A 9,633-nucleotide genomic window follows, 5' to 3' on the forward strand; every position below is an offset into this window, starting at 1 on the left:
CACAAAAAGCATACATCCGGGTAAGGGAGAGAGAGAGAATTATTAGTTATTATGCGGTATCATGTAATCTTATTAAACTTACTAATACAGTATTGATCAATATTATATAAAATTTTCAGTAAATCATTTTTGTATCATAAAAGGGATTTTGACGTAAGGAAAAATCTATTTCTGGGCGATTGGCTCGTGTCGCCAGCGAAATATCCTTTAATCTATTATTTCTAGGGTTAAATGTACTAACACATACCAGAGAATAAATAAAATAAAGAAAAAGGTCAGTATAACTGACTCGCTCACCCTCCAAGAGGGTGTCGGTATGAACACTAGGCGAGTGAGACCACTACCACGAGCCAAAAACCAATAGAAATCTCCCACAACAAAAACCCTCCATGAGGAGAGCCGACCCACAGAGTGAGCAGCTCGTACTACTACTACTCCATCCCATGCTGCCGACTGCTGCGCCTCTGGTGGCCATCCTGAAGTTAGCAGACAATCTTGGCGAAGGGATGGGTAGGATGGGATTTCGCTGGCGACACGAGCCAATCGCCCAGAAATAGATTTTTCCTTACGTCAAAATCCCTTTTTTCCTTTTCTGGGCTCAGCTCGTGTCGCTGCGCGAAATCGTACCAGAGAAATAGCACAAGATTGTAAACAAAAGTAATAAAATAAATCAGAATAGGTCTCAAATAAAATAAAGTAAATATAAAAAAGAATATAATTGCTAAAAAGATACAAATACACAGTGATACAAACTAAAAATATGCTTAAATTACCCTTAATTCTAAACATATTTCTAAACATAAGGTAATTTAACTATGTACAGAGGTAAATAGGCTTACATGTAACAAAATGGTATCTGTGTAAAGGCATGTATCAAAAATACAATAGCAATTAAAACAATCAAATGAACAAATTAATCAACAATGATAATAAATAAGGAATGTATATGACTTAATATACAAAACCCGTAACCATTATGAGATGTATCCCCTAGCATAAAAATAAGGGGTTAACATCCATGAGATCAATATGCATAATCATCTGTGAGTGTCCCTAGCAAAAAATAAGGGGCACCCACTACATCATCAAAAAAGCAGCTAAGGCACAAGGTGAATGTAAATGAACACGGTAGGAATAGACGAACTGTTGGGTGAAGCAGGTAGAAGGAGGACTGAATCTTCTACTACAAATTAACTAGTCAGGGAAACTATGTTTCCCGCTGCTACTGCTGAAAATTTCAGAGCTTCCAAGGACTTAAGGTAATGGCGTTTGAACACTGTCGGCGATTTCCATCCGGTATACTTTTTCAACTCATCGAAGTTCATGTGTTGGAAATAATTAATTGAGGTGGCTACTGCTCTGACATCATGTGCTTTTGGGAAAGAGTCAGGATTGGCTTGTTTAATAAAGTACAGGATTTGTTGCCTTGTATGCCTTTAATGGATAAAGTTCCACCTTTTTCCCTCTGTTAAAGAGGGGCCCCGATGAGATGAGGAGGTCATGGATAGAAAGGCTCGTAAGGTTGAAACTGGACAAAGGGATACATCTTGTGGAAGAGGTAGTACTTTCCAAGGTTCCCACCTCATCAAAGGATCTTCATTCTTTGCCAAAAAGCTACGTTCCGGAGAAAGTAGGACTTCCCCTGTGGGAAGGAATTGAATATGATCCGGATCTCTGGATAAAGCCGACAGTTCTGAAATTCTTGCTCCTGAAGCCAGGCTTAATAAAAATAGGGTTTTCCTTTAGGTAGCATCATAAACGAGCATGTGTCATTATCGGTTTCGGAAGCCAGTTTTAGAACATCGTTTAAGAACCATGAAACTGACGTAGGCCTCACAGAAGGCCTAAGTCTAGCACTGCCTTAGGAATAGACGAGAAGTAGGTATCCGTCAAGTCTATGTTAAATCCAAATTGAAATATCTTTTTCAAGGCTGACTTGTTTGTCGTAATCGTGCTAGCTTGCTAAACCTTTTTCAAATAAGGATCTGAAGAAGGATATAGCTGAATTAACTGTCATGATTCTGATATCTGACTCTCTCAGGAAGGGTTGCTAACTTTTTGACAGCAGCATCATACTGCCTCAAAGTTGAATCCCTTTTATCGGATTCCAAGAAGAGAATATCTGAGGGTCAATATTCGCATCTCTTTTTGCCGCAAACTTCATGAAATCCATAAAGTTAGGGTTTTGAAGAATCCCCTGAGGAAGCGAACACAGTCTTCGTTTGTACTGACTGGGAGAGCTTGGGACTGGGGATCCGAAGAGGACGAAGGCCCAGTTCCAGAATTAGGGGATACCAATTGCTCTTCGGCCAGTCTGGGGCTACTAGAGCCACTTGACCCTTGAATGTCCTAGTTTGTTCAATACTTTCATAAGGAGATTCACTGGAGGGAAGACGTAAATCTTCTCCCAGTTGTTCCAGTCCAGAGCCAGGGCGTCCGTGGCGTAAGCCAGAGGGTCCAGGTTGGGGTCTACATAAACACGGTAGTTTGTGGTTCGCTTGGGATGCGAAGAGATCACCCTGTAGCCCTGGGACTCTTTGAAAGGATCCATTGGAACGAACTGTTGTCCTAGTGACCATTCCGACTCTAGGGTACTGATCGGGATAGGGCGTCTGCTATGACGTTTCTTTTCTACAGCTATGTGAGTGGAGGAAAGATGCCAACTGAACTTGTCTGCCAGGGAGAAGATGGCTACCATGACGTGATTTAGATGACGTGACTTGGAGCCTCCTCTGTTTATACATGTACTACCCACTGGCGCTGTCCCAGGTGACTAACTTTATGTTGGAGTAACTTCGGTGGGTGTAACCTTTTTTAGAGTCAAGAACACTGCCATTGCCTCCAGTACGTTTATATTGGAACTGACGGAACTGGAGTGAAACAAATCCTTGAACCTTTTTGACCTGGGAATACCCTCCCCAGCCGCTTAAGGACGCGTCTGTGTGGATGGTGATCCCTGGTGGAGGGAACTGAAGGGGTACTGACACTGATAGATTCTTGACTTTTGCCCACGGCCGAAGCCGATTCTTTAGAATCAGAGGCACTGAGGATAGCTTGTCCCTGGACCCTGACATTTGCCTCGCGAGCGCCAGATCCTGGTTAGGTCTTTCAGTTTGGCCTTCATTAAGACGTTCGTTACTGATGCAAACTGGAGAGAGCCGAGGATCCTTTCCTGAGCTCTCCTTTGATGCTAGTTTGTGACTTAGAAATTGCTTGACTGACTTCGCTATTTCTTTCCTTTTGGTAGATGGAATCGACAGAGTGTGGGAGGATAGATTCCATTGAATGCCTAGCCACTGAAAGTTTGACTCTGGAGTGAGTCTTGACTTGACTTGTTTATCTTGAATCCTAGATATTCTAGGAACTGGATCACTTTCAGTGTAGCCTTGTTGCATTCCTCGACTGATGGGGCCCAGATCAACCATCGTCGAGATACGCCACTACCATAATCCCTTGCGATCTGAGTTGTTGCACTACACTTCCGCTAGCTTCGTGAACACCCTGGGTGCCACGTTGAGTCCGAATGGAACTACCTTGAAGGAGAATGTCTGGTCTCCTATCTTGAAACCCAGATACGACGGAAGTGTCTTGCAATAGGGATATGATAGTAGGCGTCTGTAAGATCGATAGAGGTGGTGACGGCCCCACACGGGAAGTAAGGTCCGCACTGTGAGATCGTGAGCATCTTGAACTTGTCGCAGCGGATGACTAAGTTTAAGCGGGACAAGTCTAAGATTACCCTTCTTTTTTGTGAGCCTTTCTTTGGCACGCTGAACAAGCGACCTTGAAATTTTAATCTCTTGACTCTCGCTATAGCTCCTTTCTGAAGGAGGTCCTCCGCGTACTCTGTCAATTCTTTGGAAGGAAGTTGACGGAAAGGTCTGGCTGGAGGTGGGTTCGTCAACCAGCTCCAACCCAGCCCTTTTGACACTATGCTCTGAGCCCACTGGCTGAAGTTCCACCGGTGGCGAAAGTGAAACAGCCTCCCTCCTACCTGAAGTTCTTCATTGGTTCTGGTAACCGCCTCGGCCTCCTCTGAAGTGCTTTCCCCTATTAAAGGGGCCTCCCGATCCTCTCCCACGAAAGGACCGCTTACCTCTGCCTCCCTTACCCGAGCGGTCATACTTCTGAGAAGCTTGACTCTCGAAGGCTTGATTGTAAGCTGGATGAGATGGCGTATGAGGTAGTTGGGTTTAGGCTGAGGGGATATCACATAAATGGGCTGTGATTGACCTTTATTAGAAGTGGATGGTTGGGCTGTCTGCACTAACGGCACTGCTGGAACTTGTTGAGGAAAGCGTGGTTGCTTCTTCTGGTAAGGTTGGAAACGCCTGGGTTTCCTCTGTCCCTTACCTTTAGGTGTCAAGTCTTGCCTCCTCCTAGCCGTAAGGCCCCAACGGTCCTTAAGGCTCTGGTTCAACCTCGTAGCCTCTGCCTGGACTTCCTTAACCATAGCCTCTGGGAAGAGATCTGCGCCCCAGATGTTAGAGGAGAGTAACCTATTCGGCTCATGTCGAATGTTGCCTCTAGCAGGACATGCTTCCTACAATTCGTTCTAGCAGTGGCAAACTCGAACATATCTGACTGCACCGTTTGAGTCAGGGCTTTGGTCATAAGCTTAAAAATTGGTTCTGATCCATAGGCCATGGTTGCTACCTCAGACATAGCCATAGATGTTGATTGATCTGGCTAGTCGTGATTTTGCGTCAAATTCAGCTTGAATAAGACTATCTGGGAGCCTGGGTAGCTTTTCACCAAACTGCTCCATAGCACAGTCCGGTTTGAGTTTGCCAGCTGAGAATGTATTCGGCAAGTCTTCCCACAATTCTCCAATTGAAGGGAGTAACGGAGATGTGGGATCTGCTTCTTTCAACTGAGGCATGGTTTCCCCCTTCTGGGCCGCTGAGATGGTCGACCTTGCTATCTTGGTTAGGAACGGGGAGCGGTACTCTCATCCATTGTGAAAATGGTAATGGGACTTTTAAATGGTTGTATCTTGGTGTTAGAACAATCCATGTCCTCTAAACATCTGACCCCATTCTCTCTGAGCCTGGTCTCGTGAATAGAGGACTGTCTCCTTTGGTACCCTATCGTCCCGAACCATAGCCGAAGGTGTGAGCCTTGCGTAGCCTATGAAAGGAGGCTGTAGGCCTTCCGGGTAGAACTCGAAGTCCTCTATTCTTCGAGTTCCAAACTCCGGGATGGAGATGAGACCGTCCTGGAAGGGGGCGTATGACGCTACTCTCCATGGGTTGTTCATAGAGAAAGCAGGAAGTGAGTCATACGGAGGAAGCTGAGTTCCACTTGTGTTGGAAAGTGGGGGAGGGAGGCTAGAGGGGCTTCTCTTAGTCCGGCTATAATAGTATCTTGGGAAGTGATCCTATCCGACAGGCGAGAGATCATCTGTTCCATACTACTCTTTATGGGACCCAACTAGGTCGCCCACCCTGTTGCAACAGGCCAGCATTGGAGTCCAAAGCCGGAGCTGCTGGGGGGGCTGCGGAGGTGGAGGGGAGGGCTCTGATTGGAACCCAATGGTAGCGGAACTGGTGATTCTGCCGGAGTGCGAGATCTCTCCTTGGATTTACTTTTTGAGGACTTAGAGCCGGAGCTAGAAGCTTTAGACCTGTCTGGCCGGGATTGCGAGCCGGAGACTTACGTGAGGAAGAAGACGAGGACGTCTTCTTAGACGACGATGACGTCTTAGTCAAGGTCATCACTTTAGCCTTGACCTTAGGTCTAACCGAAGCCTCAGGAGGAGTATATAATTCATCACCCGTAAAGCCTTGGAAGGATGGAGAGGTTGCAGGGGTAGAAGAAACAGTCACACCCAAGGGCGACCCTTGGGTGCCTACATTACTTACCTCGACCAACAGGTCGTCTATACCTACCATCGGTTCAACATTAATATCCAGGGTTGCGACATCCGTGGATATATCCTGGTCTTGTTCAGTTAAGGAGGCCGCCAGCTGTTGTTGGATAAAGGCGATAGTCGGGTCCGCCTCTACTGGGTCGACGTAACCTGTCGCCTGTTGCCTCCGGGGAAGATTAATAGTGCTAACCGCTTCTCGAGGATGTAGGGCTGCCCCTTGGCGGCGTTCTTGCCAAAACCTCCGACCCAGGCCCGAGGGTAGCCAGTGCGGTATCCCTTACTGCCGAGCCTGTAAGAGAGGGCGTATTTTTAGATTTAAGAATCACTTAAAACTAAAACTTAGAGTATAACTTAAACTAGATGCCTTAAGTTAAAGTAAATGATGAAAACTTAAGCACTAAAAAAGAAGCGGAGCAGCCTACTGGGAGATGGAATACTTACCCCTTCCAAAAGCTGGCTCACCAGAATCGTAACATATGGTACACGTTTTCATGGTACCAGACTGGATGTCCCCGTGCGGAGTCGCGCATGGAGCATGGGACCGGCAAACTTCGTGTCCACAGGGGGTCCTGAAGTGTAGCGGAACATCCCGGATGCTCACAGTTGGTGGCCTGTAGTGGTAAGACACATGAGTATCTTAAATAGTATCACTTACAGACTAAAGGACGCAAAAGAACTCCGTTACATGCCGAGCTCGGAAAAAATTTGGGCATAACCCTCCCTGCTTTGCCTGAATAGGCTATAATCCCGGAGGGAGATCCGTAAGATATGAAAGGGAGGGGGGATGGTTTAAGGTACTTAAGATAAACTTATAGATAACTTAAACCTAAACACAAGCGAACCGACTAGGTCCAGTGTGAAGCGGAGTTTAGAAACTCAGCAATACTGGGGTAAGGTTAGTATGACCTACTGTATGTTTCGGTCCACTCTACTGGGTGGACTAGCCCCTTCCGCTGGATACCAGGACTCCGATCAGGGAGGAGCTCTAGTAAGGAGGGAAAGGGCGAGAGGACATACATGCTCGAGCTAGCCCGGAGCGACAAGGTAGCAACAGAGGGGGGGAATGGCCAGGGCCCCCACAACGTGCCACCCGGCCGGCCGACCGAAAAGCCGGAGAGGTCGAGACCAGTCTGGGTCTGTCCCGACTCCCTAGCCCCTCCGCCTGAGGAGAGAGAGGGAGGCAGGCTCGGGTATGCGGAGCGAGCATGGGCAGACCGACCCACCCCCGCCCGACTCTATGGAAGAGCGGGAGGGGGGGGAAGGGTGACTGGGCAGGCGTCTGGCTGTCCCGTGATCACGAAGTGACCACGAGGCGGTAAACTGAGATACGATCACCCAACCTAGGCCAACCAACTGATCAGAGAGAAGCTATCGGGAAGCAACTTGAACTGAAAAGCGGTAGCAAACGGGCCCACAGGGCTAAAACCAACTGATCAGAGAGATACTATAGGGAAGCAACCGAACTGATCAGCGGTAGTATAGGCTCTATGAGCCAGGACCTAGGCTAAGCCAGACGCCTAACTAACCTAACGATGATAAAATACATATAATAAAATAAAATCAAATGAAAGAGAGAAAGTAATATAGCAGGAGAAAAAATCCAGGAGTGTACGACTAACCCGAAGGCAAGTCTACCACTCAAAGCTAGTCAGAGGCCGATACTAAGAACCTGGACTAGGGTCTGGATAGAAAAAGCCTACATAAGGTGAAATACATGCATGCATGACAACCTGAGTAGACCTTAATCTAAACAGCGGATAATCAAATAGAGCGTACATAAATAAGGGATGTTCTAGGTATGGGAGACCAAGAACGAACCCATCACGCGGCAGAACCATGCTGCCATGCTTCCGACCCCGAGAACGTATTTATACCTAAAAAACGGCAAATACTGTCTCAGGGACGGAAAAAACCAACTAATCGTAAATACTGAGTACTTAACTTAGCTGCTGCGATAGCTGCACGCTCCATTATAATAAAAATCCACGAAAGGGCACAAAAAACACAGAGAGAAAATTAGCACGTGTGGCTCCTGGCGCTAACTTTTAAAGGATGGCCACCAGAGGCGCAGCAGTCGGCAGCATGGGTGGATGGGAGTAGTTAGTAAGTACGAGCTGCTCAACTCTGTGGTGTCGGCTCTCCTTCATGGAGGGTTTTTGTTGTGGGAGATTTCTATTGGTTTTTGGCTCGTGGTAGTGGTCTCACTCGCCTAGTGTTCATACCGACACCCTCTTGAGGGTGAGCGGCGTATTATACTGACCTTTTTCTTTATTTTATTTATTCTCTGGTATGTGTTAGTACATTTACCCTAGAAATAATAGATTAAAGGATATTTTCGCGCAGCGACACGAGCTGAGCCCAGAAAATGTATTTAGACATGAAAAATAACATCAAATACACTAATTAGTGATTATTTATCGTCAGAAAATCCCGTGAATAGGCGAATTCACCGCAAATAATGGTTAGATATGGTCCAGAAAAAATCCGCGAATCAGTGAGTACGCGAATCCGGAAAACGCGAATACAGGGGCCCACTGTAATGATAAACAAAAAAAAAAAAAAAAAAAAATCAACACCAACAGTTGAAACTGGGGATACGAATATAGAAAGAGACACTGACACAACAAAGGTTTATTTACAAGCTTATTAACAAAGATAAATGCAGAATGGTGTCTCCTATTTACATAAAAAGGCAAAATCTTACACTGCATGAATTGGGGGAACAGTGAAGTAATGAAAGTACTTGCCGACCAGTTTTGCAACTCGAATCGATGGCTTCACAAAAGGAGAACTCTAATTGTAGACGCCTTCTTGCCTCCGTATTGCAGGAAATAATGTCTACTCTTGATACTTGAAGGGCAGGAACTCCCCAAAACCACTACCAAAACGTTTCTTCTCTGAAGTCTTGCTCAACGCCGAAATAACTTGGTCGTCCACTCCTGAAGACGACTTGACCAGAATTCGACCAATTCTTGGGCCCCTTTTTCTTTCTGATCCTTCGTTGGTTCCTTCTTCTCTTATCTCTCTCTGACGATCTCTGCTGCTGATCTCTCACTGATAATCTGATCTGTGGCTCTTACTGATGAGCTCTTACTCTGTGACAAACTGATGATCTCTCTTCTCCTACTTCGTCCGTCGTATTTATCAAACGTCACAGACTCCCGAGATTACTAGAACTTCTTAGAAGGATCTAGATGAGGTATTGCATTAGAAATCACTACGTTTCTCACGTCACGTCGGCGCCTGTCAAGTTCCACAAAACTCCTGCCGATTCTAGAACAATCATGAGAACAGGCACCTCCAACACATGTGCAAATGCCCCCTTGCTGCAGAACTTCTCGAAGATGTGTTTTCCTTTCCTTTATCTTTCTTTGCTATAAAGCAATTACCAAAAAGAGAAAAAAATGAAATCAACTGATTTTATTTTTTCTAAAGAGAAAAAAGAATTAAACAGCATGGGAACAATCTGCATAAAGCTTTAATACTTCTCCATTCACTCAACCACTCGTGCCAAAACAGAAAAAGGTCATTAGGCTACTCATTCTGAAAACTCTAGAGAGGCTATTAGCTATCACATTATCCTTTCCTCTTACTTTTTCCATTTTCTGAGCTCTGATTAAAACTTTGAAATGCTAAAACACCTCTTGCGTTTTCTCAAAGCTAATTTCTCTCAGTAACACTGTCACATAGAACACTGGCGGTGGCCATGGTGCGGGGCATTCTTTATAATTCTGAAGCAAATTTACATTCATTGACTTTGC

The 9,633-nt window shown here is 45.7% G+C and overlaps 1 protein-coding gene across 1 annotated transcript in view; it reads right to left on the bottom strand.

Annotated features, from left to right (window-relative positions):
* The window catches only part of LOC135203441 (probable arginine--tRNA ligase, mitochondrial), an 89,988-nt gene that overhangs the window by 62,258 nt on the left and 18,097 nt on the right, over nucleotides 1–9,633 (bottom strand). The window lies entirely within an intron of this gene.

Source organism: Macrobrachium nipponense, chromosome 36 (genome assembly GCF_015104395.2).
Source record: "Macrobrachium nipponense isolate FS-2020 chromosome 36, ASM1510439v2, whole genome shotgun sequence".
Classification (NCBI taxonomy): Eukaryota; Metazoa; Arthropoda; class Malacostraca; order Decapoda; family Palaemonidae; genus Macrobrachium; species Macrobrachium nipponense.